This window comes from Meriones unguiculatus, chromosome 1, assembly GCF_030254825.1.
Source record: "Meriones unguiculatus strain TT.TT164.6M chromosome 1, Bangor_MerUng_6.1, whole genome shotgun sequence".
In the NCBI taxonomy this organism is placed as follows: domain Eukaryota; kingdom Metazoa; phylum Chordata; class Mammalia; order Rodentia; family Muridae; genus Meriones; species Meriones unguiculatus.
Window position 1 is genome coordinate 174192615 of NC_083349.1, and position 27060 is coordinate 174219674.

General features: G+C 44.7%; 1 protein-coding gene across 8 annotated transcripts in view; it reads right to left on the minus strand.

Moving 5' to 3' along the window:
- Window positions 1-27060, minus strand: part of Pknox2 (PBX/knotted 1 homeobox 2) — a 262649-nt gene that overhangs the window by 174338 nt on the left and 61251 nt on the right. For 6 of the 8 annotated variants that reach the window (XM_060371696.1, XM_060371701.1, XM_060371692.1 and 3 more), the window contains exon 2: window positions 20381-20450. The exons of the other annotated variants lie outside the window; for them this stretch is intronic. The gene's annotated coding sequence lies outside the window, so the exon portion shown is untranslated. The remainder of the gene's footprint in view (window positions 1-20380; window positions 20451-27060) is intronic. 8 annotated transcript variants of the gene reach the window in all.

Sequence of the window (27060 nt, forward strand, 5' to 3'; positions counted from 1 at the left end):
TGGCAGCTTCCCGAAGTGAACAAAACCTGTCCCTACATCCCACTTTACAATTCTAATTGACCAGCCCATCCTCACTAGTATACCACATTGTATAGAAGTTATATCTTTCGCATCTCCTTTTGAAAATGTCTGGTGTGTTTTTAAGCTACTCTAAAGTGTTCCATGGACTCCTTGCCCCACCACTAAAATCCTAAGTTGTCTAGGACCTGGCATGTGACAAGCTCTCCATAAGCATTGGTCAAATGAAATAAAATGATAGAGCCAATGCCAAAGCCAAGGCCTCAGGACCAGCGTCATTCCTGTCAGCTTCAGCACAGAAGTAGCTAGACTCACATCAAGTACCTGATCTCACGGTCTGAGTGCGGCTTGGGCTCAGGCCCAGTGAGGTGGTTTAGGAACAAGGAAATATTCCTGGAGTCTGAAAGGCAGTAGATACCTGGTTAGAGCCCTCACTAAGAACCCATAGCATCTATTGGCCCATTTCATCGACATAGCTAGGGTTTTATTACATGTACTTACTGGCTAAAGAACCTGGGACAGTCACTTTCTTTCCTGGGGGGGGGGATACTAAATATAAAAGGATAAAACTGTGTTGCTTGCTGTTACATCCTCAGTATTTAGATGTCTTTGTATTTAGATGGTTTGTCTTTAATCAGTATGGTTGAGACATTTTGTTTTCCCCTAGGACAGTGGGGATGAAACTCAGGGCCTCATGCTTGTTAGACAAGTCCTTTATCACTAAGCTAGATCCTCAAAAATGACATTTCTGTCTACCTTCGTTTCAGGATCCTATGACTTTATACTCTAAACTATCTACTGCTTTGCCATAGGCAGGCCAGTTTCTCATTTCCCTTGGGCTCAAGAGTTCTTATCTGTTCCCTCAAACCTCAGATTTTTAATTCATCTGACATTTTCCTATGTCAGAGAAAGCAAGGTATGGCCAGGATTTAGCTCTAGAGCAAGAAAAAAAGGGAGCTTACGAGATCAGACTAAGGACTCTGTATCCCAGGTATTAAGACAGGCAAAGTCCATGATTGTAGTCCTCTTCTTTGCACAGGACATAGATTTCCAACAAGCTTATGAGTCAGGCAGGGCAGAACTGGCTGCTCTCTTCATCTACAAACATTCACAACTGAGGCTAAGAAAGGGGAAGTCACATAAAGTCATCCAGCTGTTTATGTAGTAGCTGTGCTTCAGAACCAAGGTTCCTGGCTCTCAGGGATTATACAATACAGTTCCCCCTTGGTGTTTCTAGACAATTGGTCCCAGGGCCCCTTACAGACACCAAAATCTGTAGATAGTCAAGTCCCTTATATAACTAAAATGGCTTATACTAACCACATGTAACTTATATATAACATGAATATGTTCCCATATCCTTCAAATCTCTAGATGGTTCATAATAGCTACAAAAATGCTGTGTAAAATAGTTGATAAACTGTATTGTTTAAGGAATGATGACAAGAAAGAGAAGTCTGCACATGTTCAGGACGATTGCAAACTTTCCTTGAGTATTTTCATCCTTGCCAAGTTAAATCATCATGGAGACCCTGCAGATACTGGGGAAAGACAGAACTTCTTTTCACTCACCTCCCCTCTCCCCCCCATTGCCCTTGCTGGCTGCCCCGGGGCTGCAGAAGGGCCCTCCTGTAAACAGAGCTGCTGAAGTGGCGGTTCCATGCCTCTAGAGGGAAGACTTTTTACAGCAGCCTTGGCAGAGTGGCTGTCAGAGTGTGGTTTGAGGTTTGAGGAGATGGGAAACCGTTGCTAACTTTTTCTATTGGAATCTTTAAAGATCTGTTTTATTCCTAAAGGCTGTTTGGAAGTTGCTCAGTGCCAAAGTTTTGCTGAGGACATCATAAGTGTACATATCCTCTCTCTCCAGCTGTCTAACGGCACAAGTGCTATGCACCTCCATTTGTTTGTTTCCTTGGTGTGTGTGCTTTTCAATCCCTGAGAGGTGGAGGGAGCCTGGTGTTACATAAGCACCTCATCAGGATTAATATCCAGCCAGACAACGCACCGCTTCCTTGGTCTTCCAACCCAAAAGAAACACTTACCTCAGCTCTATACCTTTCTAGGGTACTCAGAAAGACTTTGGTCTCAATGACTGCTCCCTTTATTACCAGGAAACTCCTAAGGGCATAGAGTTCACCTTGGAGACTATTTTGGTAGCTTGCTTCCTAGTAAGAAAAGGAAACTGAGGATCTTTTGCTGTGTCCTCTAGGGTTCCCCTTGAGTACCCAGGGCTCCCTGACAGCATTTATTTATTCATAGAAAACCTACTGTGTGCCAGCATCTGTGCTGGGTGCCCAGGATATAAAAAGGAGAAAGCCAAGATCCCTTCCTTGAAAAATCTAAAGTAGAGGTGACAGACATGCAAAGAAATAGAAGCAACTCAGCAGGACTCTAACTGAGCAATATATGTATTCTGGGAACTGGGGAGGAAGGAACTCCTGGCTGTGTCTAGGGGAGGGAGGGAGTGGCATTTGCATAGAACCTGGAAGGATCTGTCCAAATGAAGACAGTAGGGGAATCAGCAAATGGGGACAGAGCCAAGCCATCTCTCCTGGGTACAAAAGTACCCAGACTGGCTCTCTTGTAGCCAGACTCCTTCCTCCTTTTAATTCTGAGCAGGAAATGCAACCTTGGGTGTCCTGAGGCCTGCTTATTCTTTTTGATCCTCAGTCTCCTCCTTTCCATAATAGACACTGTAACAACATCTACATGATAGGGCTGATGTGGGAACAAAATGAGAGGCATGTAACGGCATCAAAAGGTGCCTACCTTGATAAGTGTGAGAGGATGTTGCTGAGATGATTATCTCACATCACTGTTGCTGGCAAGCATCCAAGGACCCTTGTGACGTTTGCCTGAGGCATAAAGACACTGATGGTTCTACTTAAATCTTTCCAACCCAAACAGAAAAAGAAGAGCCTTTTACTCTTTTTTGACTCCTTTTTTTTTTTACTCTTTTTGACTCTTTTTCCTCCTTTGGAAGAAGCAGCCCTTTGACTTGGGAGCTCCTGGGGCAACACTAGAGATCTTAGCATAGGCCAAGCTCTGAGGGCAGAGGGCAGAGCTGATAGGAGACCTGCTCAGTTCAGTGCTCAGGGGTTCTTATGATTTGGATGAAAAGTGTCCCCTAAAAGTCTTATATACTGAAGGTTGATCTCCAGCTAGTGGATCTATGGATTGTGGAAACTATAATCTATTATTTGTTGGCATTACAGAGATATGATGGAAGTGAGGACTGGTTAGAAAAAAATAAATCACAAAGACTATGTACTTGGGGGCTGTAATATGTTCCAAATCTTTTCTTTGTTTTGCTTATTTTATTTTTTTCTGGGGAGGGGTAGTTCTTGAGACAGGGTTTCTCTGTGTAGCCTTGGTTATCCTGGACTCACTTTGTAGATCTATTCTGTTTATTGTTAAAGAAAAAAAAATTATTCAATTTATTTTTGGTGGAGAATGAGCAGCATGTGTGCATGCCAGGGCATGCGTGTTGAGGTCAAAAGACAACCTGAGTGAGTTGGTACTTCCTTCCACCGTGTAGACAGGTCTGGATATTGAACTCAAATTGCTGGGCTTGGTGGCAAACACCTTTACTCACTGAGCATTCTTGCCAGCCTTGTCTGCTTTCTCAATACCATGAAAAGTGCAGCTCTTCCACAGGCCCTCTCCTCCATAATGCTCTGCCTTACCGCCATGGACCCAGCCAACCATAAACCGAAGTCTCTGAAACTGTGAGGCAAAATAAAATCTTTCCTCACTTCAAGTTATTTTTCTTGGCTCTTCATCATAGCAGTGAGAATGCTAACCCAGGAGTGCTTTTAAAGATTCTCCGGAGCAACAACCTCAGATCCCTTGAAGGAGTGAGCAAAAGCTCAAGTGCAGCCCACGGGCCCTGCAGACAAAAATGCTCAGCTGCTTCTGCTGACAGTAATGAAGGTACAGACATCTGCTAGACTTTGAGCCTAGGGTCCCACAACCTGCAGACTGCATGGACTTCTCAGTGAGTCCCACGCTGCCCTGGTTTCACGCGTTTGCCCAGTCATCTCCCAAGCGCGTCACTGCTCCATCTGGGAATCAGACAGATTAATACGCTTGTCTCTACTGCAGATCATTATGGTGTCTTGCAACAGCTGCCTACAAGATCTTCTGACCCCTGTGTTTGCCTCTCTCCAACCCACTGTATGTACTGAAATAGTGGCAATCTTTCCAAAACACAAAGCTGGCCAATTAATCCCCTGCTTAGAGCTCTTCTGTATCCCACAACCAGTCTCTAGGGAACAGAGCCTTCAAGACCTTTCTTGATGCTTAGCTCACCACAGCCTTTGTCCTACAATGTGCCTGCCAGATGGAAATTTTTACATTTCTTCTCACCTGCCAGGCTATCTCTGGCAACCAGGACCTGATTGATGAACTTCTCTCTGCCTGGAGTTATTCCACCCACTGCCTGCCACTTGGCTAACTCCTCATCCTCCAGGTATCAGGCCAGACCACTCTGCCTCTAGAAGCCTCCTAGAATCCCCTGAGATTTCCTGAGGTGCCCTGCTGGCTGCTCATGGAGTGTCTGCCTGTGCCTGATTACAGCGCTTACCATATTGTATCACTGGTGCCGGCTCACCAATCATCTGTCTCTATTTCTCCAAAAGGACATAGCCCCTGCTGAATGAAGCTCAAACAGGGTAGGCAATAAACATATGCTGAATGAATGACAAAAGGACAAATGAATAGACAATGAGCAAGTGAAGGAATGAATAAATGAGTGATTAAGTCAGGACATATGAACTGAAAAGACTGGAGTCTGCAAAAATGCACAACAGGAGAGCATCTCCACTGTGGAATCTGGGCACACAATACAGGTGGAGGCAGGATAGAGGGGTGAACACATTTAGGGGTTGATCCAGCATGCAGAGTACAACGGAGGAAGGAGTGGGTGCTTGCAGAAAGGCAGGGAGCATATATGTGTGTGTGTGGAGAGTCCCTTGCCATCTTCCCTCCTCATACTGGATCTGCATAAATCACAGCTACCTGACAATAGTCTCATCAATAAGGGGACTTCTACTATTTCATAAACTTTCTTTAAATTAAAATCCAGGCAAGGCACACACATATACATATACCCCACAGACATCTTCTTTGCTGAAAAGTTGCTCCCTATAAAATAAAAGAAGCTGTTTAAATGTCTTCCTTCCAAGCTAGCCCCACAGAGCTGGAGCTGAGAATACATTAGCCTTTAATGAAGTGAGACTCTCATCTTGCAGGAGACACCTCATTTAGCGCAATTGTTTCAGAGCCATTACAGAAAGACAATTACAAGGAAGCGGGGAGAGTAATTGGAAATGCTGGCAGGAGTTGGGCGAAATGATAATAAATAAAAATATTCAACCTAATAAGCTTCCAGGAGGGGGTGGGATGAAGAAAATCAACATAATTAGAACTGAACCTTAGCAAGGAAAAACAGACAGCAGGGTGGCAAGTGCTCAACTTGTACAGGAAGGAAGAAGTCACATGTCACCAACCATGTTTCAAGGGGCCGCAGGCCATTGGCCCTTCTGGAAAACTGTTGAGGGACAGAGAAGGTGCCTACAGCCCAGGGCTGAGCTGAGGGTTCAGTGTACACCCAGACACAGAAATGTGGGTGTACACAAAAGGCAGGCCCCACCTGGCACAGCTAAAGAACTTCAGACCACTGAGAAGAGGCAAAGGGAACCCAGGCTGGAGCCTGACTCTGCCACTACTGGTTTTTGGTGGCACAACCACAGGCATGAGATGGTGGCTTTCTGGGCCTCAGTCTTCTCGTCTCGACACGCGTCTCTGTGACGACTCTCTGTGTCATCCTCACCTGATGGGTCTCCCTTTGAATCTTGAAATTTCAACATAGGAGCCCAGAAGTTAAACTTAGCAACTCAGCCTATGTACTATTGACATAAAATCATTCCTAATCCTTCTCTCCTTCCTTCAGGGAGTGCTGATTTTCCAGCTTGCTGGGGCAGGGGAGGTGGAGAGACTCTTTCCAGTAGGCTCCATGCAGTTCCTACCACAAGCTGGCATTTGTCAGAGAAGGCTGGCTCTTCCTAAAAGACAGAGCCTTGTAGCATTTGAAGACAAAACTGCCTGGGACTGGCCAAACAGGGGGGGACCAAGTAGGGCTGAAGCCAGCTGACGTGTGCCCACAGTTTATGACTCAGCACAATCTGGTTTCTGAACATTTTGAAAATTTACATCAAGAAATTGTATTGTTTGATTGTTTGATTTTTTTTAAAGAAAAAAAAAAGGAGAAATATGAGTAAAACTTGAGGTCCAGGATCTTAAATATGTGATCCTGTGAAAGTTCCCAGAGACAGTAACAATGAAAATTCGTCCCATTGTTTATTTGTGTGGCATGATAGTTCCCTACTACTTCACAAATATACTGTTTGCAAATAAACTATAGAAGATTAGACTAAAATAAAATTTTAAAGCTTCCGAAGATTGTCTAATATTCATAATCAATTCAATCAAATCAATCATATCTTTGAGTGCCTGCCACGTGCCAGATACTGTAGAGGAGGACCCCTCCCCCCAATTTCCTTTCCTTAAAGGACTTGCAAGATTCAGGTGTAAACCAGGTACTGTGGCACACGCCTTTAATCCCAGCACTTGGGAAGCAGAGGCAGTCTGATCTCCATGAGCCTGAGGCCAGCCTGGTCACATAGTGAGTTCCAGGCCAGCCAGAGCTATACAGGAAGACCTTCTCTCTCTCTCTCTCTCTCTCTTTCTCTCTCTCATACATGTATGTATGTATGTGTGTATGTATGTATGCAGGCTGTAAGGCTTTAGACATGAGGTAAGGCCACACTAGAAGGCATCAGCACTAGTCTCCTCTCCTAAGCAGTGGCCCACTGGCCCAAGTCCAGTGTTACTACACTCTATCAGTAAATGTTTAATATACTCTCAAGATATACACAAATAAACATACACATAGCTATGTGCATGGGTGTATACACACATGTGTATCAAACACATTGGCAATATGATATGATTCATGGAATGCACTCACAAACGTCGCTCTAGTCTGCTCTGAATACCAAGCAGACTTTAACACTTGATTTTCTTCTGTTGGCCATAACATCTGGCTTTCAGCCCTGGAACCAAATGTGCCTCCAGACCTATCAGAACCTTGGAGCAGAGAGCTCAAAGCCAAGGATGAGAAAAGAACCTGAATGCCTCCCTCTTAGATAAATCAGAAGTCATGGATTTGTTTATTCTTCTGTTAGGTAAACAGGCATCGCCAATCAGAGCATGCCAGGAGCAATGCCAAGCCGAGCAAGGTCTAGCAGCATCAGCCACCAGCCAGGAGACCTTCCTATGAAAGGACAGCACAAGACATCTAAGATGCAGCTACACTGGCCAGTATCAGGAGCTTCAGGCCAGGGACTAGGAAGGAAATATCAGCCTTTCCCCAGAAGAATCTAAAATTCTCTGGAAAAGATGACACCAGGAATAGGTCTATGAGAGAGCAGGGTTTGGCCACAGGGAGAGAAAAGAAAGACTTCCGGTGAAGGTAAAGGGATGCTACATTCAGGGGGCCAATTGTCTGTGCCTATCCTGCATCCTTTTAGAGATCCAATATTCTGAGGCTGGGCAGGAGAGAGCAAACACAAGAGGAGCACACAAAAGAGGCTAAAAAGTCTATCTAAACCAACACTCTGAAAACGAGAGATCCAGGAGCTTCTGGATGACAGCCTCTCTTCCGGCTCACTAGGACAGGCCTTAAAAGTTGCCCAACAAAACAAGCATGTATTGGGCACCAATGTTATTGAGAGACTGCTTTTAGAGAAGGTGTGAGTATTCTCTTCTAATGGAGAAGAGCTGGGGTATTGCAGGGAAAGACATAATTGAAGTTCATTGTGATGACAGCATAGAAGGATGTGTACTTCAGCACAGAGAACCTGAGTTCTCGCCAGTCAAAAGAAGGGATGGAGAACATTGTAGGCAAGGTGTCTATATGTCCAAGCAGACAGTCTCAAAAAGGCACAGAAGACCAAAACCCTTTGGGATCTGGCAACTGCAAAGAAAAAAAGGGCTGTTGGTTTCTGGGAGGAGATAAGAAGAATCTGGGCCCATTCTCAGGGTGACCCACTGGTGGCCTGACAGCTGCACACAGCCAATGCTTAGTAAATGTGCTTTGCTTGGAGACTGCCATTTCTTGAAGCAAGAGCTGGGATAAGCAATTCATTCTTCTAAGGCCCCAGGCAGTGCCACATGCTGAGGTGCATTTATTAAAGTCTTCTGATGAGAAAGAGGAACAAGAAGAAGAAAGGCGGGGCGGGGAGAGGGGAGGAAGCTGAAACAGGGTGGGCACCCTCACCTCCACACACTACCAGTCCCCAGAATTGAGGCCCCAGGTCTAAGAAGAGAAGGTGGAAAACTTCTTAAACCTCTAACCAGAGTCAAGGGTGCCTTTCAGAGATTACAATTACTCTTTAATCTATTGGGAAACCAAAGGCTAAAGTAATGTTCTGTCTGATGAGAGGGGAAAGTAGGGGAGCAGGATTATTGTTTTGTTTTGTTTTGTTTTTGAGACAAGGATTCTCTGTGTATCCTTGGCTGTCCTGGATTCGCTTTGTACATCAGGCTGGCCTCAAACTCATAGAGATCTGCTTGCCTCTGCCTCCACACCTGGCTATGGGGAGCAGGATTTTATTCTGGAACCCATTGCTCCTCATTTCATCCCCTCTCCCTCTGATGGCAGGGCAACCTGGGGAAGGCGAAAGTGATAGGTACTATTAGGAAGTGACTAGCCTGGATTGGGGTACCCCAGTACTCTCCTGGCTGTTCTGCTACCCCCAAAGGTCTGTAGACAAAACCTCAGGACCCCTGTCCCCTTCCTCTAGGGTAAATACGGTAGCTGTTCCCTGGGCCCTGGAAGGTTCCATGTGAAGGATGGAAGGATCTTTACCCATGAGTTTACAGGAATCCCCTCCCACACTAGTTCCTTGCTCCAGCCTGATTTTCCATTTTGCCTCTGGAAAGATGGCACTCACCCTACATCCTGCCAACCTTCCCGAGGTCTCCCAGACCCAGGTATTGTGCCCTCAGAACCTAGGAGCCCCGGGTTACTGTTTGATCCTTTTCCTGTGTATTTTAGTCTAGAGATTACTTCTTCTAATCTTCAGTTTTCTTGCTCTGTGCTGAGAAATTCAGCAACCTCTAAGCTCTTCAAGAGACCCATAAACCTCTTCCATGTCCCTAGTCTCTCTCTCCCCACCCCCACCATCTCTTTCTGTCCTAACACCAAGGGTTTTCACCGGTGATCTGGTTGCAAGCCAGCACTGGCACTCACAGGTCCTTGGGAAGTCCTAGGTTAAGCCATCCTAAGAGCAGACAAGGCCTCAGTACAACCAGGCCAGGTAGGTAGGTCAAAGAGTTAGGAGAAAAAGCAAGTATCTCAATTCAAAGCCAATTTCAACAACTTCATTTGAGAAAGATACCCTGGGAACATTGGAAAACAGCTTTTGGAGTCATGGAAACTTTGCCCCACTTTCTATCCACTTTCTAGCCTTGGTCCCATCGGCATATGGCTGCCCTTTCCCAGGCTGGTCTCAGGGCTGGTGGGCAAATTGCAGCTTGGGGCTTTCAGGGTCTGTCATAGTACAGACAATTCAGTCACTCCTCCTAGAGCAGAACGATAGTAGATCTCCTGACATACTTGACAGTGATGGGAACTTCATATAAGGCTTGAGATGTTGCCACTCATGCCCAGGCAGTCACTAAAGCTAGGCAGTTTCATGATAGAAAAATCTACTTCCCAGCAAGGACAGGCTCCCCAGGAAAGACCCAGCTGAGTGAACTTTATTTTTAGATTTATTCTATTCATACGAGTACTTTGCCTGATCATATATCTGTATACCACATACATGTCTGGTGCCTGAATAAGTGGTAAGCCTCTGTGTGGGTGCTGGTTCCTTGGGTCCTTAAGAACAAGTACTCTTAGCCAACTTTGTAACCCCACTTTAGAGTTTTTAAAATTAGGTTTAAAATTAAAAGTGACAGCAGTGGGCCCTCCCTGTCTCTGCAAGCATTTGGCCTTAGGAAGGGACCAGGGTCATTAATTAAACTCAATCAGTCTCCCCCAGGAGACCTGGTCATCTCCACAGAAGACAGGATCTCCTGCACCAGAAAGTGGCTTGGGTCCTGGCAACTCCCAGCCTGGAGAGGGATCTGCCTGGTGGGGCAACCTCACAGACACCAGGCCCTCCCCCTGATGCCTTCCCCAGCCCAGCCTAATTCAGTCCTAAGTATTCCTAAGGTGCCTTCCAATTTCCTGCTGTAATAAATGGCACAGAATGCAAATGGAGGTGGATGTGGGACACAGATGTTTGCACTAATTTAATTGAGGGAACACCTTGGATTAAACACTTTGCAAAACACTCACAAATAGGTTCAGTGCATTTGGTAATGAAAAGCCTCCCAGCCCCCTGGCACTTTGGAGAGGCTGCCTGGGGGCTGGGAGTAGGAGGGTCTAGGGGAAAGGCCCAGAACACAGGAAAGACAAGAAGCCTTGAACCAAGGAGAAGGCAAGGGACCAACATCCCAGGGAGAGCTACCAGCAGATCCTCCACCAGCTGGGACCCACCCTGCTAAGAGACAGAATCTGGAAGGGCTGGGAATAAGGCAGGCAGCATCTGCCTTCACAGGCGGGCACCTGCTTACCTGTAGGGGTCAGCAATAGACAGATGTTCCCCCTCCACAGAACACACCTACAAGCTGGAGGCCTCTACCCAGCTAGCTGAGGCATCCTTCATCTGAGCAGAATTTGACTTATTGTATGCTGTGGGGCATGGGAGGCAGACATTAACAGACCCGGGCACACTTCACAAAGTGCTTTAGTGGATATGCCTGATGTCTCGGGAGCCAGAGAAGGGCCGGCAGTTTGGTATGAGTGGGTCAGAAGACCCAGTAAAGTGCTTGCCATCCGTGCATAAAGACCTGAACTTTTAAGGACCCGGATTGGAATCCCAAGAACCCACATAAATAGCTAAGGTGGTTGCAAGTATACTGGAGAAATGGAGGCAGGAGGATCCCTAGAGCTTGAGAGCCAGCCAGTCTAGCCAATCCATGGGCAGTAGGTTCAGTGAGAGACCTTGTCCCAAGAAATAAAGTGGATAATAAATAACAAATAAACATACATGAAATAAACACATGTATGTATACATGTGCATGTGTACACACAAAGATCAGTGGGGAAAATGGGAAGGCATTCCTTCCCGGCAGAGAGAACAGTGCTTGCAAAGAAGGGGTGGCATGGAAACCTCAGCAATGGCAGAGACTCTAGGAAAATATTAAAATGCCCATTTAGGGGGCAGGTGCATAGTGTCATGCTTTCCCCAGCCTCCTCCCACCTTAGTGACAGTCAGCTGAAGGAGAGAGACAGCAGAGGTCTCTGGGCTAGGCCTCAGTGGCTGAAAGTTCCGGCAGTCAGGCAAATCTTCTGTCAGTCCTAAGCCTTGCTCTGTGAGTCTCAGAGTTCAAGCCAGGCTTGCATGGTTTTATATTCCTGAAAACAGAATCCCTAATTTTCAAACACAATGATCACTTCAAGTGTAACAGCCATTATAGTAATAACCTCTTATACTTCTGCAGTGCTTTATAGTTTATAAAACACTTTCATGTGTCTCTTAAATTCCTTCACCTAACCTTCCAGAAAGACAGAATTGGAAGTTTGATTTTTCGTACTTTCTAGATGAGAAAATCAAATCTCAAGACCACACCTAAGTACGCAACAGAAGCAGAAATCAAACCCAGACTGATATGTAAATGCACAGGGATTCTAGCCTTCACTGGCACAGTTGCTTGTTGAGTACCTACTGTATAACTAGAACCACTACAGACTCAGACTCCATATGGTCAGAAAGTTCAGCTAAATGCAAACCCAGATGAAGAGACATCTCTGGGGCAAAAGACAATAAGCACCAAAATCCAGGAACTAAAACCAACACAAGAGACACAAACACATACTCACAGTCATTCACATTTATTCACATTCACAGTTATTCACATACGTCACACATGAAGATCTCAGCCAGTTTTCCTGAGTTGACCCTACCTAGCACAGAACAGACTTTTACTCCTGATAGAATCACTCCTGGTTGGGCAATAGTCCAAAACAGCCCAGAGCAGCAGACAAGGTCACCCTTGGGTCCTGTACTCCCACCAGCACCAGCACACACAAACAGAGCCCATAGGCGTAGGAGTCAGCTGACCCATGTCTGAGCTCTCGCATTCTCGGAAATGAAAGAGTACACACTTCCAAGGTGGTGTTGGGTTAGGCAGGGTGGATGAGTGAGTGGGTGTTGGCAGGTGGAGTGAGGAGGTGAGAACGACAAAGCTGTCACCTTCATCTCCCTTCCAGGTGGCTCTTGCTGTAGTCATCATGGCCTGGCCCTCTACTGAGGACAGAGGAGCCACAGTCTAGGCTGAAATAATCTGCATGTTACAGAGCTCTTGTGAACATGTGTGAAATGAGGCACTGGCCCCTCCAGCACAGGAGCCAGTGCTCAGAAGACACAGAAGAAAGCACCGTTGTTGTTGTTGTTACCTGTGAAATAAAGGTGATAAGAGGAGGATGAGCCTGCATGGCCCCAGCAGAAATGAGCCCTGTGATCCCCCATCATCTTCATCCTGCTGCTGGGGTTTATTTCCCCATCACTCTGTATCTCTTCTTTCAATCAACTCACCTTGCTGTGCCAGCCAGGCATGGTTGTAGAAGCTAGGGTTAAGGAAGCATGAGATTTAGTCCTTAATGTGAGTGATGGGTATGAGGCCCTGTGGTCCCCACAGGGAAGGAAGGAGAGCAGACAGCAGAGCAGAGAGATGGAAGCAAGCAAGACCAGAGGAGGCAGCCACGGAGGGAGGAACCGATTGATACAGCAGGAGCAGGGGCAGTCCTGGATGAGGGAATTCCACACAGAGAAGCAGCAAGTGCCAAAGCAGCCAGGCAGAAAAGCACAAATCACTGGGAGAAACTGCATGGCTCCGCCACTCGGGACCTCAGTGACAGGAAATCGCCATGCCGGAGGGTCTGTGGACAGGCAGGAAGGACAGATGATGGTAGGGTGAGGGGAAGAAGAAACTGGAAAAGTAGACATGGCTGAAGAATGTATACCATGGTCAGCCAGGCCAAGGCAGCTGGCCCTAGGCAGTTATTAGTGAAAAGCCGCTAGAAGTGGTTCAGTACAGCTATCACATGGTCACATACAGTAGTCTTACTATACCCACAGGAAATGGATTCCACAACTCTCTGTGAATATCTAAAGCCATAGAAAGTCCTAAACACACATGTACACACACCCACACACTCTCTCTATATATCTCTTTCTCTATATTTGTGTGTATGTGAGTATACATACATATATGATAGTGTGCAATTTATAAATTAAGCAAGTAAGAGATTAACCATAGCTAAATAGAAATAGAATAATTATAATTATATTACTGATTAGTACCACATATTGCAATAAAAGTCATTCAGAACTTAAGAATCATTTACTTTTGAGAATTTCTGTGTGATGTCTTTGGCTGGCGGTTGTCAGCAGAGAACCAAAACTTGGAAAGCAAACTAACAGATAAGGGTGGCTGCTGTACACACAGTCTTAACTGGGCTCCAGCTATGGGGGCACAGTGCTGGCCTCCTCTACATAAGCCTCTCCTTGACCAGCTCTGATGATAAATGAGTCAGACAGGGAGGTCTCCTCGTCGATTCATATAATTAATTATCCCTGGAGAAATGGCCAATTTAGGCTCACGTTTTTCTTTCTGAAGAGACAGACTGGCTGACTAACGGAAGGCAACAGGAGAGGTACCACAACCAGCCCAGCCCAGCACCTGCAGGGAACTGGCACTTGGAAGTCCTTGGAAACCTCCTTCTGAGCTTCACAGTTCTCCTTGAGGATTTGGGAAGAAGTTGAGAGTGGCTGTTAGAAGAATTGGTGGAGGAGAGGAGAGAAAGGCCATTCTGCTGGGCGACATTTGTGAGCAACTTCATTTCTGTGGGCAAGGGAAAGTGTGGGGTAGGAGTTTCCAAACCCCGTTCAAAGCTGATCCCAGCAGGACACGGTTTCCTTCCCCTCTTGTCTTTTCCTGCCCCTCCCCCAAACTCTCTTTCTAAGCCCCTCTCCAAAAAGGTTTATGGAGAAGACTCCAAATAGCCCCCTCTCCTGCAGGCATAGTCACACCAACTGAAAGGAGATTTAATTAGCAAAATCTCGTTAGGCAAACGAAATTATCCGTAAGACAATACTCTTCTGGACAGGGGGTATGATTAAACAAAGCCATTAATTGAGAGAGTCGCTTTGGCAGCTCCCGAGTTGCGTTCATCTCCGGGCAGGTTCCACTCTGCCTCCGTGGACTTGGGGAACAGACTCTCGGCCTCCTCCCCCTGCCTGCCTAACCCATCCCCTCTCCACTTCATCTCTGCTCTTCCCAGGGCCCCTCCGGTTAGGGCTGCAGACCTCGGCATCTCATCAGCGGCCTCTCTGCTGCCAGATTCCCGCTAAAGTGCCTTGATTGCATAATGTCTATTTGCATAATGTAAATTGCAATCTCCTAGCTTGGGAGGCAGGAATCACAGAACAGCCATTATTTTTTACCACTCCACAAAAATTCTACATTTAGAAAGCAGATTTGCAGCTCAGAAAGCCATATAAATCTGAATCTGCCAAAACGCCATTAAATCACACCAATTAAGCCGGACCTAAGCAGAGCCCCTTTCGTGGCTCTCTGTACATTCCAGCCTACAGAAGGCCATAAGACACTGGAGGCTGAGACAGTGGGGCTGGAGACAGATGCTGAAAGGACAAGGCAGTAGATTCTCTCTTACAAACTTGATCAGCACACCACAATATCCCTCTCAACACACACACACACACACCTAGCATAGTAGGAAGGAAAAGCTGGGCATGTCTGGTGTCTTGGAGGTTGCACTCAGTCTTGGCTGTAGACTTCTTTACTATTACAATTTTATTTTTTGAGGAAGGGCCTCTGGTATGTGATCATCCACTGGCATGCCTGCTTCTGCCTCCATGGTTGAGAATAAGTGTGCACTACTGTGCCCAGTTTGCCTCACGCGTGATATTGAAGAAGAACATGTAAGGTGAAACTGCACCTTTAAGCAATAGCAATGGGAGGTCCAAGCCAGGGACTTCACTGAGGACTAAAATCAATTCCTATCAGCTCTTTGTTAACCTTCCCTCCTCTCTAGCCAAGGGAAAGAAAAAGAAGGAGTGCAAAAACCTGGCTCTGAATAGGCTGCTCTGGGTGGAGCTGAGTTCCCTGAAGAGCCCACTCTGAGGGTTCTTGGAGAGAGGGGGTCTGGAAGTCCGTATTCCCTTGGACGACCACCCAACACTCTAGCTTCTCTGAAGCAGTGTACCTGGATACTCTTTTGCCTCTTTATTGCTCATTCAATATTCATTTGTCAAAGGGCAAGATGCTAATGTGCATTATTAAAATATCAATAGTTTATGAGTGCACTTTATGGCAAGTACAGTTAAAGGCAAAATCCTTGACCATCTCTCAGAAGCAATAGAAAGGAATGATCTTTCTTCCTAGCTTCTTTCTTTCTAGTCTTTTTATTTTATTTACTGGATAAATGAATGGCAAAATCACTATTGAGCACCGCCTACCAGGAATGGGCATTCAAGGCTGATTTTCCCCACAGTGGTCCTAGGAAATGGATACAATGTGATTCCTTTAACTGCCCAGATTTAACAGGTGTCCTGACCTAAGTTTCATGAAAGAAGGGGGAGAGGAAAGTATCCCATACCTTTATGCCAAAGCGTCTTCATAAGTAGGCCTGCTTTAACTATACCTAAGCAAGTTCCCAGACTCTGCACTTAGAATCTGAGGACTGAAGGTGACATTGGGGATGATGTCATCAGACATTTCCTACATAGACGAGAGAAAATTGAGGCTCTTTCTTTTTGGGGGGAATGAAGGGGTTCTGAGACAGGGTTTCTTGGTTTATTGCTGGCTGTCCTGGAACTGGCTCTGTAGATCAGGCTGGCCTTGAACTCATTCTTTTAAATTATATTTTATTGTTAAATTAAATTCTTTTAAATTAGATTTTGTTAGCATAATAATTATACACATTAATCCCACAATGTAGGATGCAGTGAGAAAATACACTCCAGGGGCTTAGCATAGTGTCCAGCAAACACTTAGCAAGCATTGCTTACTAATATTAAATTTGACTTCATAATAAAATAAAACCAATCCTGAGTACCTTTCATCAAGAATAAGACCAAGTAAGTACTCCTCTTCTCTGCCTAGCTCCTAGCACTAGCCATTCCCAAGTGTCAGCTTTAGTCAGGCTCTGTTTCTATTCTTTGGTGATTTGGAATTCATTTTTCACAATTAAGCAGGCAGAGCACCCAGATTCCCTTCAAAATTTAGCAGCATCTTTATTAGGCATGGGAAAGAGGATGAGAGAAGTTTCATAAAGATGCAGGCTCCCAGGCCAGAGTATATGACAGAGAGAAAGGAGACAAACAGAAGACTTGGAGAGACGAGGGAGAAGTTGGTGTGCAGAATTCCCCAACGTCATCAAGTCCCTTATAGTCTCTTGAGCCCTGAGCTTTGCCAAGAATCAAACCAACTTTGGTGGCCATGACGATGGAGATGTGGGGAAGCCTTGATGTGAGCAAAGAATCCAGGCTTGCAGAGTCCCTGTTTACAGGTCTAGAATTCTCTAGGTCTGAGATTCCAAGCTGTGGGTTACAAACTGGACCCGTTCTCCCTGGTGTGGACCACCACGGTGCCACTGTTTCTCCCGGCACAGGATCTCCTACTGCTACCATACGCCGCCTGGGAAGAGCTGAGCCTGGCTTTGAGGCGTTTCTAAGGCTAAGGTTTCTTTCCAGAGTGTCAGGTATGTTACATTTGCAAAGGATCATGCATTGTGTAAGCTCCCTGAGATGCTGACTCTGGAAGCAAGGTTGTCCCTCAGCCCACTTCAGATTCAAGCATGTTCATGTCCTCCAAAACCCCATTCCTGAGTTATTCTGGCCTTCCCGTTCTATGGCAGGGAGAAAGACCAGTAAGCAGCTAAGGGTGTTAAAGACATCATGCCCTCAAGAAGAGCTCGAAGGTAAACCGTTTCCAAAGGAGGTTACTACTGTTTACCCCATAATGTAAAAATGCGTCCAGTGGGAACAGGAGGCCAGAAATTCAGCCTCGAGAAGCTAACAGGGACCTCCAGTTGACGGCCTCAACTTCCCCAGTTGGTTTCTTCTGGATGATTGTAAGTAACTGATTCCATGGTGTCACTTTTCTGCTGTTATTTGTTCTTTTATTTGAAGTCTCACTCGAGGGGACCCTTTGCTTTGTATCGGAGACTCTCTCAGTTGTGAGCTCCAGCTGGCTGCTTCAGTGGGGCATCCCCAAGTCAGTTTCTGCTAGACATTTGTAATCCCTGATTTGATGATATTACCTTTTGTTTGGGCTCTCAATTGGCATAGTCCAATTACTCGACCACCTAATTTGATGATATTTTTGGCTGGCTGGCTGCTGCCTCTATTGCTATTTGCTATTTATTCTTTTATCTTTTGTTTGCTGTCTACTTAATAAACTCACTCATTTAAAACTGAAAGTGCAGCTGTCATGGATTTTTCTCCAGACTGCACAGAACATATCATTCTCCCCTCCCCAAGAAGGGTCAATTTCAATTGTTCTGGGAAAATAGGTAAGGCCAGTTGTACCAGGCAAACAGCAGTTCCAGTAGATTGTGGTCTTCAAAGATGAGTGCAACAGCATACAATGGCTTCCATATCTGTAGCTTATACTGCAGATTCACTTAATCACAGGCAGAAAATATTTGATAAATAAAGTATCTGTAATGAACAAGTAAGTACAGGCATTTTTCTTTCCTAGTATTCCCTAAATAACATAGTATTAGCAGCTACTTACACAGAATTTACACTGTGTTTTGTCTTATAAATAATCTAGAGATGAGTTCACGTATGTGGGAGGAGGTGCATAAGTGATTTGTAAATACCATGCTTGCTAGTATCTGCATCTACATCTTCAGATTCTGGGGCTCTGAAAGGGGTACAGAACCATTGCCTGTAAATATGAAGGGATGATTTAAAAAAATGTGTATTTGCACATGCACACACACACACACACACACACATCTTACCACACTTGCTCTTCATTTAATGGGATGTTGATACTGTTGAGAGGCAGTAAGGACTGTGAACCTTTGGACCTGTTCTGATGGACAGAATGAGGTGCTACTTGACTTTATGGAGCAGGTCATCAAAGGCAATAAAGCTTCCACCTGGCTTTTGCTCTCCCTCAGGCTGCTTTGCCTTGAAATTTGGCAGCCATGTTGTAAGGAAGCCCAGACTACATGGAAAGGTGAAGAAGGCCTGACTGATAGGTCTCAGCCAAGAGCTAGAATCAAAGCCCAGAATTTCGAGAGAAAAAGATTATGGTGATTCTACCACCTAGCTTTTGAGTTGCCTTAACTGAAGTTCTATATGTAATAAACAGAGACAAGCTGCCCTCACCAATGTCCTGTATAAATTCCTGACTCACAAAATATATGGACTGAATTTTTCAGCTCCTGTGAGTGTGGGTCAGTTTGTTATACAGCCTAGTAAGAAACCACTAGAATTAAACTCTACTATCCGTTGTTTCCAGAAAATCCAGCATCATTTCTATGCAAATCAAGCCATCATTGGATCCCTCTGAATTCCCTCTGGAACTTCAGACTCTCTTTCCTCCTTATCTTGCCCCCATCACTCTGAGCTTGCTGTCTCTCCTCTTCTGCCTCCCTCTCCAAAGGGCCAAATCTTCACACTTGAGGTGGCTTTGGCCACTACTACCTGAGAAACCTTTGACTCCTGGCCATCAGAGAACCCTGGGCCTGCTCTTAGCCCAGGTCTAAGAGTGTTCCTTTAAGAGACCTTTCCCTAAGTTTGAGTGGTCCAGTGTTCAAAATGCCAGACTTCCCTCCACAATGGGGAGGGAAGATACAGAGCAATTTCTCTCTGACTCTAAGCTCTCATTAGAGTTCACGCTTAGCTGGCACCTTATACTTGTCTTGACTTATAAGGTCCTAGTAACCTCTGGTATGAAGAGACATTGATTCTCACAGAGGTCATTAGCCTCTGCTCCAGCTCCCCTGACCCACACCAACACCCATGCCCTTATTCCCGGAACAGGATGGAGAAGGGCACCCTTCCAGACCCTTCAGCCGGGGATTCGACCACTCCAGAGCCAGGGCTTGAGAGGAGGTACCCTGGGAGTAGAGGCGCGTCAATCACTCACACAGGCAACCAGCTCTGAATTGCAGGCCATTAGGCAGAGGACCGGCGCCCTGCTCACTCACTGGGCAGCCATTGGCAGGATGTTAGCCGATCGCAAGGCGGCCATTCTTATGATTTATTCAAACACTCATTACAGTCAATCTATTTTTACACAGAGGTGAAGATGTGCACTGATAACGGTTAATCATTTATAATTCCATGGACTGGTTGAAAGCCAATGTACTATCAAAGTCGCAGCGGTAGTTCCTCAGCCCCAGGTAGCCCCTGAAGCAAAGAAGTCTTTCCGCTGGCCCAGAGCAACCCGGTCACCGGCTGACACCGAAAACTAGGAAGAAGGTGAGTCCCAGACCTGCCCCAACAGGAGCTCATGCCCTGGTGCCAGAGAGAGCTAGAGGAGTGGACAGAGTGGCAGTGCTGCAGAATCCCAGAAGAGAGAGATCACATCCAGTTGGAGTTATCAAGAAATGCTGAGCAGAGGGGCCTGAACTTTGGCCGGGTCCTACGCATGGCCAGACCGATACCAGGCGTGGTGGGCCAACAATGAGCCACCGAGCCTCAAATGAGGTGGAACCATTACAGTGCTGAAGGAAGGAAGTGACAAGCAATATTTCCTTTTCCCTCCTTCTGACATCCCCAGAAATAACCAAATAGAAAAGAAAGCATAGGCTATGAACATGGCCCGGACTGGAGCCCCCGACGTCACCCTTTCTTCCTTTCCCTGAACCCCTGCTCCAACAGCAGACAGAAATGGCCAAGGATCAGGTTGGCCTTGTAAACTCAAGAGCTTCCTTCCCTGGCACTCATGACACATGTAACATATCAAGTCCACCTTTATGTCCAATCAATACAGTCTAATTAAATAGCATGTCATATTACAGAGCCTCTTTGTCACATTCAGACGTAATCTAATTAGAGCCCCACTATATTTTACATTCTGACTAGTTCATTGTTCAGTGTCTTTGCTGGATATTGCAGCAGTTAAAGATCAGGCTTAGGGCTGGCCCTGAACCCATAACCTTATGGAGTCAGTGTGGAAAATGCCAATCAAAGTTACTTACAGTTCAGGGCTCCTTTTCTAGTGAGCAGCATGGAGGACAGAAAGCCTTAAAGTCGTGTTCCAGGCTCCACCTGTCAAGGAAAGGAAATATCTTTATAGACTGAGTAAAATTAAGAAGCAGGGTGGGCACGGGGAAAATCTATGAGTGAACCTGCTCAACAGCAAAGCTGGGGCTGGCAGCCCTGTGCCCACAGGGTGAGGGGAAAAGTTCCCTGGCTAAAGATTTCAGGCACAAAGTGAGCGCTGCTTTTTTTACAAGTCAGGACAGAGATAGGACCACACTCTCCTCCACCATGCCTCATTTTTTTTTTGTTTGTTTGTTTTTTTGGTTTTTGTTTTCAGTCCCTTCCCTATAAGAATCCCAGAGGAGGAAAAACATTTTTGGTGGTTGAATGCTCCAAGCTGTCCATAGCAATAATGACTGACTGGAACTTTTCACCTGTGGAAGACCTTGTCAGGGGACAGAGAACCCTAATGGAAGGCTGAAGTACAGGCAGGAAGTCTGCACAATGCACGAAAACAAAAGTGACCCCATTGTTCATGGTAAGAAGATAAAAGTCTTGCAACAGGAGGAACTTTTTTTCTTTTCTTTTTTTTTTTTAATTTTTGAGATTATCATATAATTACCTCATTTCCCTTTCCCAACAGGAGGAACTTAAGATGAAAAGTCCAGATGGATAGGAAGAAAAATGTGCATGGAAAAGAATGATGGGGACAATTTAGAAAAATAAAAAGCCTATTTTTAACGCTCTTTCTGGGATAAGAAATACTTTAAAAAGTAGAAGCATATGTTTATCGGGTGTCTACGCCATGACCGACGGGCATAGAGTACTCAGGAATGGGCCTGTGTTTAAAATGTTGCCACCACCTCACTGGGGAAGTAAGGTTGCCCTCATGAAAGAATCCCAGAAAAGACACCACTGCACAGAAAGTTGCACCACGTTCTAGTGGAGACCACCATTCTCTCTCCATAACGAAATGAAGTTAGCAGGGGTTGAAGCACACAAGGGAAGTTCCCCAGGAGCTAGAATGTGAATCTGAAGACTTGACTGGGCATGACTCAGCTGGTGGGAGGGGGGAGGGTGTCAAGCATGGAGAGTTTGGACCTAAATGTCTCCCAAAGGCCTGTGTGTCAAAAGCTTGGTTGCCAGAGTGGCACTATTAGATAATCCAATCCTGGAGAGGTAGAGCCTGGTGGGAGGTATTTGGAGTGTTGAGAGATCTTGAAGTGGATTGCAGGGTTCTGGTTTCTCCCTCTTTGCCTTCTGCTCTTCAGCCAGAAGGTGAGCAATTTTACTCCCAAACACGCTCCTACCACGACATGCCTTGGCATAGGTCCAAAGCAACTTGACCAATCAACCATGGACTAGACCCTCCAAAATTATGAGTCAAGATTAACTATTTTCTTTATAAGTTCATTATCTGTGATGTTTTGTAATAGTGATGGAGAGCTGACTCGAATGAGGACATGCCAAAAAAGAGAGGCAAGAAGGGAGAAGCGTAGTGATCCCTGGGACAGTGTCAAGGCTTCTCTGCCGCCAGGATTCTAATGGAAGAAATAATGTGAAGCAAGCAGCAGTGATCCAAATCATCCAGGGATTTGAGTATTACGCAAGAAAGATCAGGTCTGGCACCAGAGCCCGAGTTACAGAAGGTTGTGTTGGTAAGGAAATGGTAGAATATGGTGTCCCTCTCCCTCTCACTTCTGCATTTCCCCTTTAACTAAAACAAGAGAAGTGTCTTAGAAAGAGGTGGAATTTCAATTAGACTCAGGCCTGGAGTACAGTGAAATGTGCATGTGGAAAGAGATTGTCCCTTTTATCCATGATATTCTCCAGGCAAAGGCTGTCTGCTAATGGCTGCATGTTCACGGTAATAGCTTATGCCCTTCATGAAGTAGATCACATCACAAGACTGCAAGTCACTGAGGAAAGGAAACACATTTTACATGTCTTTCTATCCCTTAATATTAGATCTGACCTTGAATTGGTCAAATCCCCAGTAAGTATCTGCTGAAATGTTGACTGATGGACACTGTTCATGCCAACCAGAATCCAACAGGAGTAACCAAAATCCAGCTCTTCGTTGGCCATGGACTCTAACGTGTATTCTTCTGATTTATTTTCACATTATTTTTGAGCATTACATAAACTGGAGATTCAGAATCCCAATGGCAGTGGTTCTCAACCAGTGGGTCAAATGACCCTTTCATAGGGCTCAGCTGAGATCATCAGAAAACACAGAAATTTACACGGCGATTCAAAACAGTAGCAAAATTGCAGTTATGAAGTAGGAACAAAAATAATTTCAAGGTTGGGGTCACTACAACATGAGGAACTGTATTAAAAGGTCACAGCATTAGGGAGGTTGAGAACCACTGATCTAGAGTCTATTTAGTTGAGGCAGTACTCTCTCCCTGCCCTTTGAGACTGTCTACCTGAGACACCAACAACTTAGAAGATATAGCTGACTTTTCATCTGTGCATCATACAAAGCCAAGAAGGGAAGCTGCTGTATTCGAGGATCAGAATCCAGATTGCTATAAAGCATTGAGCAAGCTAAAAACTGACCTGAACTAGAATGCTCATTTTTCCATCACCAGCTTTTATTTCTTGCACACCAATATCATGACAACCACAAATGAAATAATATTGAAAGTCAGGGGGAAAATTGCCCACAATTTCATTACTTGAAACCATCAAATTAGACTCTTATGTCCACATGCAAATCCATTTTCTTAATATAACTGAAGACAATGATTTGACAAGTATATACACACAAAACCTGGCTCTTATACTAAGAAAATCAATTGCAGAATCAGGATGAGTTGAATTAGTTTTAAAAAAAAAACAACAGAAGAGCCTTGGGTCATTTGAGTTCAGTGCAAGCTCAGGATAAGGCCTTGATGCTGCCAAACTTGTTAAATGTGATCTTAACAGCCATACAGTGTCTTGGCTGAGGCATGGGTAATATCCTCCTGGACTTACCCGATCATGTTAGTTCTATTTGCTGTAATGTTGTCATATTTACTTTGTCATCAATGAGTGAAATAGAGAGAGAGAAAGATGTTTAGTGGTTAAATTTGGTGGCTATAAGGGCAGTCTCTGGATCATGGTATACATGGTTCAATCCAAACTTGACCATGGGCAAGTTCCTGAACATCTTTGTGCCTTAGTTTTTTATGTTAAGAATGGGACCAATTAAATCTATAGTTCTAAGTGTGGTTATGCGGATTGTGTGGTGCCATACAACCTAAGCTGTGTTAGAATAGTGCCCCATACAAAATGAACATACACTGAGTACCAGTTGCTATTGCATTCTTTTCGTTAGGAAGAGGTTAAGAGGTAGAAGATAAAGGAGAAGAAACCAGACCTGTATCTGCGTTTCATTCCTCCTAGTAGTACCCTCTGGGAATAAAAGTTAGGAACACCATTGCCTAAAGCAACCTGTTCCCTCTTCCTCGTGGTAGATGTCCAAATACATAAAGAAACCATGAAAAAGTGATTACGTTATTCTAGAAGGTAGCCTCAAGACTAATCAAACATTTTAGAGGAAGCTAGTCTTCGCATAACAAGGGATTCTCTAATAACGAGAAACATTCAGAAATTAATAAGGCTTCACTCCAAATAGTGACTCATAGCCCTGAAGGAGCTTCCTGCACTGGATGAAGAGCTGTGCCAAAAAATGGTGTCCCAGATTTGGCCTTCAGCCATTAGCAACATAAAAAAAGAAAAGACACACACATTTGAGTGTGTCTGTCTGTGTGTGTGTTTAAAACTGCATTTGTAATTTCTGTGTGCATGTTTGTGTAGCCCATGTGTGTACATATGCAGGTAGACACAAAGGAAGAAGTCAGAGGGGGACTCCAGGGATCGTCCTCTATCAGTCTGAACTTTATTCCTTTGAAGCAGAGCTTCTTGCTGAACCTGGAGCTCATGTGTTTTGATGAGGCTGGTAGTCAGCAAGTCTCAGCATCCCCCTTTCTCCACCCCTACCTACAGCACTGGGGTTACAGGCTCGTGCAAGAGCATAGCCAGTTGGCTATGTGAGTTCTGGGATTTGAACGCAGGTCTTCATGGTTGTACAGCCAGTGTGCCTAACCCCTGAGCTATCATAACAGCCCTGCTAATTCATATTTTGATGAAATAATAATCATGTTATCTTTCACCATCATCTCATAACACAATTCAAACTACAAAAGGAGAACAAATATCTAGCAATTAAGGATCATCCGTTGAATTTAATGACTAAAGTATCATCGAAATCATATCCTCTCACAACAGGGTAGCTGCATATATGAACTCACAGCAACTGTGACAGCATGCATGAGACCTGCAACAAGCTTCAGCCACACAAAATGCAAGCACGGAGAGGGGAAGATAGGCATGAAAGCCCACCCCTAGCTGAGAAACTGTTGGTGTTTAACAGCTTCTGGGAAAAGGGTCAACTTTGCTTAATGTCATGACTCTCAGGAGACTGAGCACACTCCAGGGCAGGCCCCACTCCCAAGAAAAGCAGAAGTGCATAGGGAGGGGACGGTAGACATAAGAGGAGCTGAAGGGTGAATATAATCAAAATACAAGCCAGTAGGTGGTGGAACACACCTTTAATCCCAGCACTGGAGCAGGCAGACCTCTGTGAGTTCAAAGCCAGACTGGACTATAGCGTGAGTTCCAGGACAGCCAAGGCTATGCAGAGACACCCAGTTTTGAAAAACCAAACTAAATAAATAAATAATAAAAGCTAGGAATGCCTATAATAAAAAGTGGTGCTTGCCTATAACCCCAGCACTTGAGGAGGGAGAGGCAGGTGGATCTCTGTGATTTCAAGGCCAGCCTGGTCTACAATATGAGTTCCAGGACAGTCAAGTCTACACAGAGACACCTGGTTCAAAAAACCAAAATAATAATAATAATAACAATAATAATAATAATAATAAAGTCAGGCATCACTGGTGGCACATGCCTGTAATCCTGGCATTTATGGAGGCCAGAGGTAGGCAGGTCTCTGTTTCTGTCTCCAGCTGTCTGCCTCCCTGTCTCTTTCTATTTCTAACTTTCCTTTTTTCAAAACTCTGCTTGTTTCATTTCTCCCCCATCTCCACTTTCATTGAAATAGATTTTTAAAGTCATATAATATATCCTGATTATGCTTTCTCCTCCCAGTTCCTCCCTATCTTCCCTCCATCCCCTTTCTGTCTCACATCAGAAAATAAACAGGCTTCTAAGGGATAATAATAAAACAAAATGTAATTAGATAAAACGAAACTAACACACTGGAATAGGACAAAACAAACAGAAGGCAAAGAGTCCAAGAAAAGGCACAAGAGACAGATATAGATGAATAGAGCCTCTTGTACACAAACTCAAGAATCCCATAAAAACACTAAACTGGAAGCCATAATGTATATGCAAAGGACCTGTAGAGTAAAAATAGAGAAGAAAAAAAACCTTAAATATATATATGTAAATAAATCTAAAAATAGGATAATTTAAAAGAGAGAGAGAGAGAGAGAGAAAACAACCAACCAACCAAAACAAGAAGGAAGGAAGGAAGGAAGGAAGGAAGGAAGGAAGGAGAAAGAAAGAAAGAAAGAAAGAAAGAAAGAAAGAAAGAAAGAAAGAAAGAAAGAAAGAAAGAAAGAAAGAAAGAAAGGGAGAGAGAACGAACATAGCAGTAAGAGAAACTCCAAGACCATTTATTGCTGGGCATGGAGCCTACCCTTAGGAGTAGTTTGTTTCCCCATAGAGAAAACTAAATTGTCATTTGCAAGCAGTTATCAATTGGAGATGATTTCTGGGTTAGGGATGGGGCATTCTGTCCCTCATGTCTCTGTCTGTCTCTGTCTCTCTGTTCTCTTCATTTATGTTTGTTTGTCTATCTCTGTCTCTGTCCTCTATCTTTCTCCTATGTCTCTATCTTTGTTTCTCTCTCTCCTTTCTCTCTCTTTCTTCCTCTCTCTCTCTTTCACACACACACACACACACACACACACACACGCACACACACTTATGCACATGGTACTTTTCCATGTTATCTTTCACTTCTCACTGTGCACCAAGCAAGAACCATCCTGCGGGCATCCATATTCATTATATCTTAGAGCCTTTCAAAGCCAGCACTATGTAATCTCAGTAAGGAAATACCACGTCAAAGGCACACAGCCATGAAGTAATATGACAGGAATTAGAACATCAGTCTATATTATCCACTCTGAACATGACATGGAGTCATAAGTGAAATCGGCCACTCACATTTATAAACATGAAGGAATATGCAAAATGATAAATGAAAGGTAGTTGTTGAATGGTCTTATTTGTTTGGACAAGAGGTGGGGTGAAGGATAGAAGAAAGCTTCCCCAGAAGTACTTCCAGAACTTGACTTTGTGTTCTTAGACAGCTGTGTAGCCATCTGTGAGGCACACTCAGGTAAGTTAGAAGGATGGAGGAGATGACATTGTCAGAAACCACCATGGTCCCATACAGTGCTAGATCAAGGGGTATCATCCAGATATGTGGATTCGTACTCTGAATTTGCAATTATTTGGGAGAAGGACCATTAAACCATTTTATGCCTCAATTCCCCCATTAGAAAATGCAAAAGTTAGATAGTAGCCAATCCATAGTACAAAATTCCCCCAACATCTGTACGTCTGATAGGGTCATTATTAATTTCCAGGG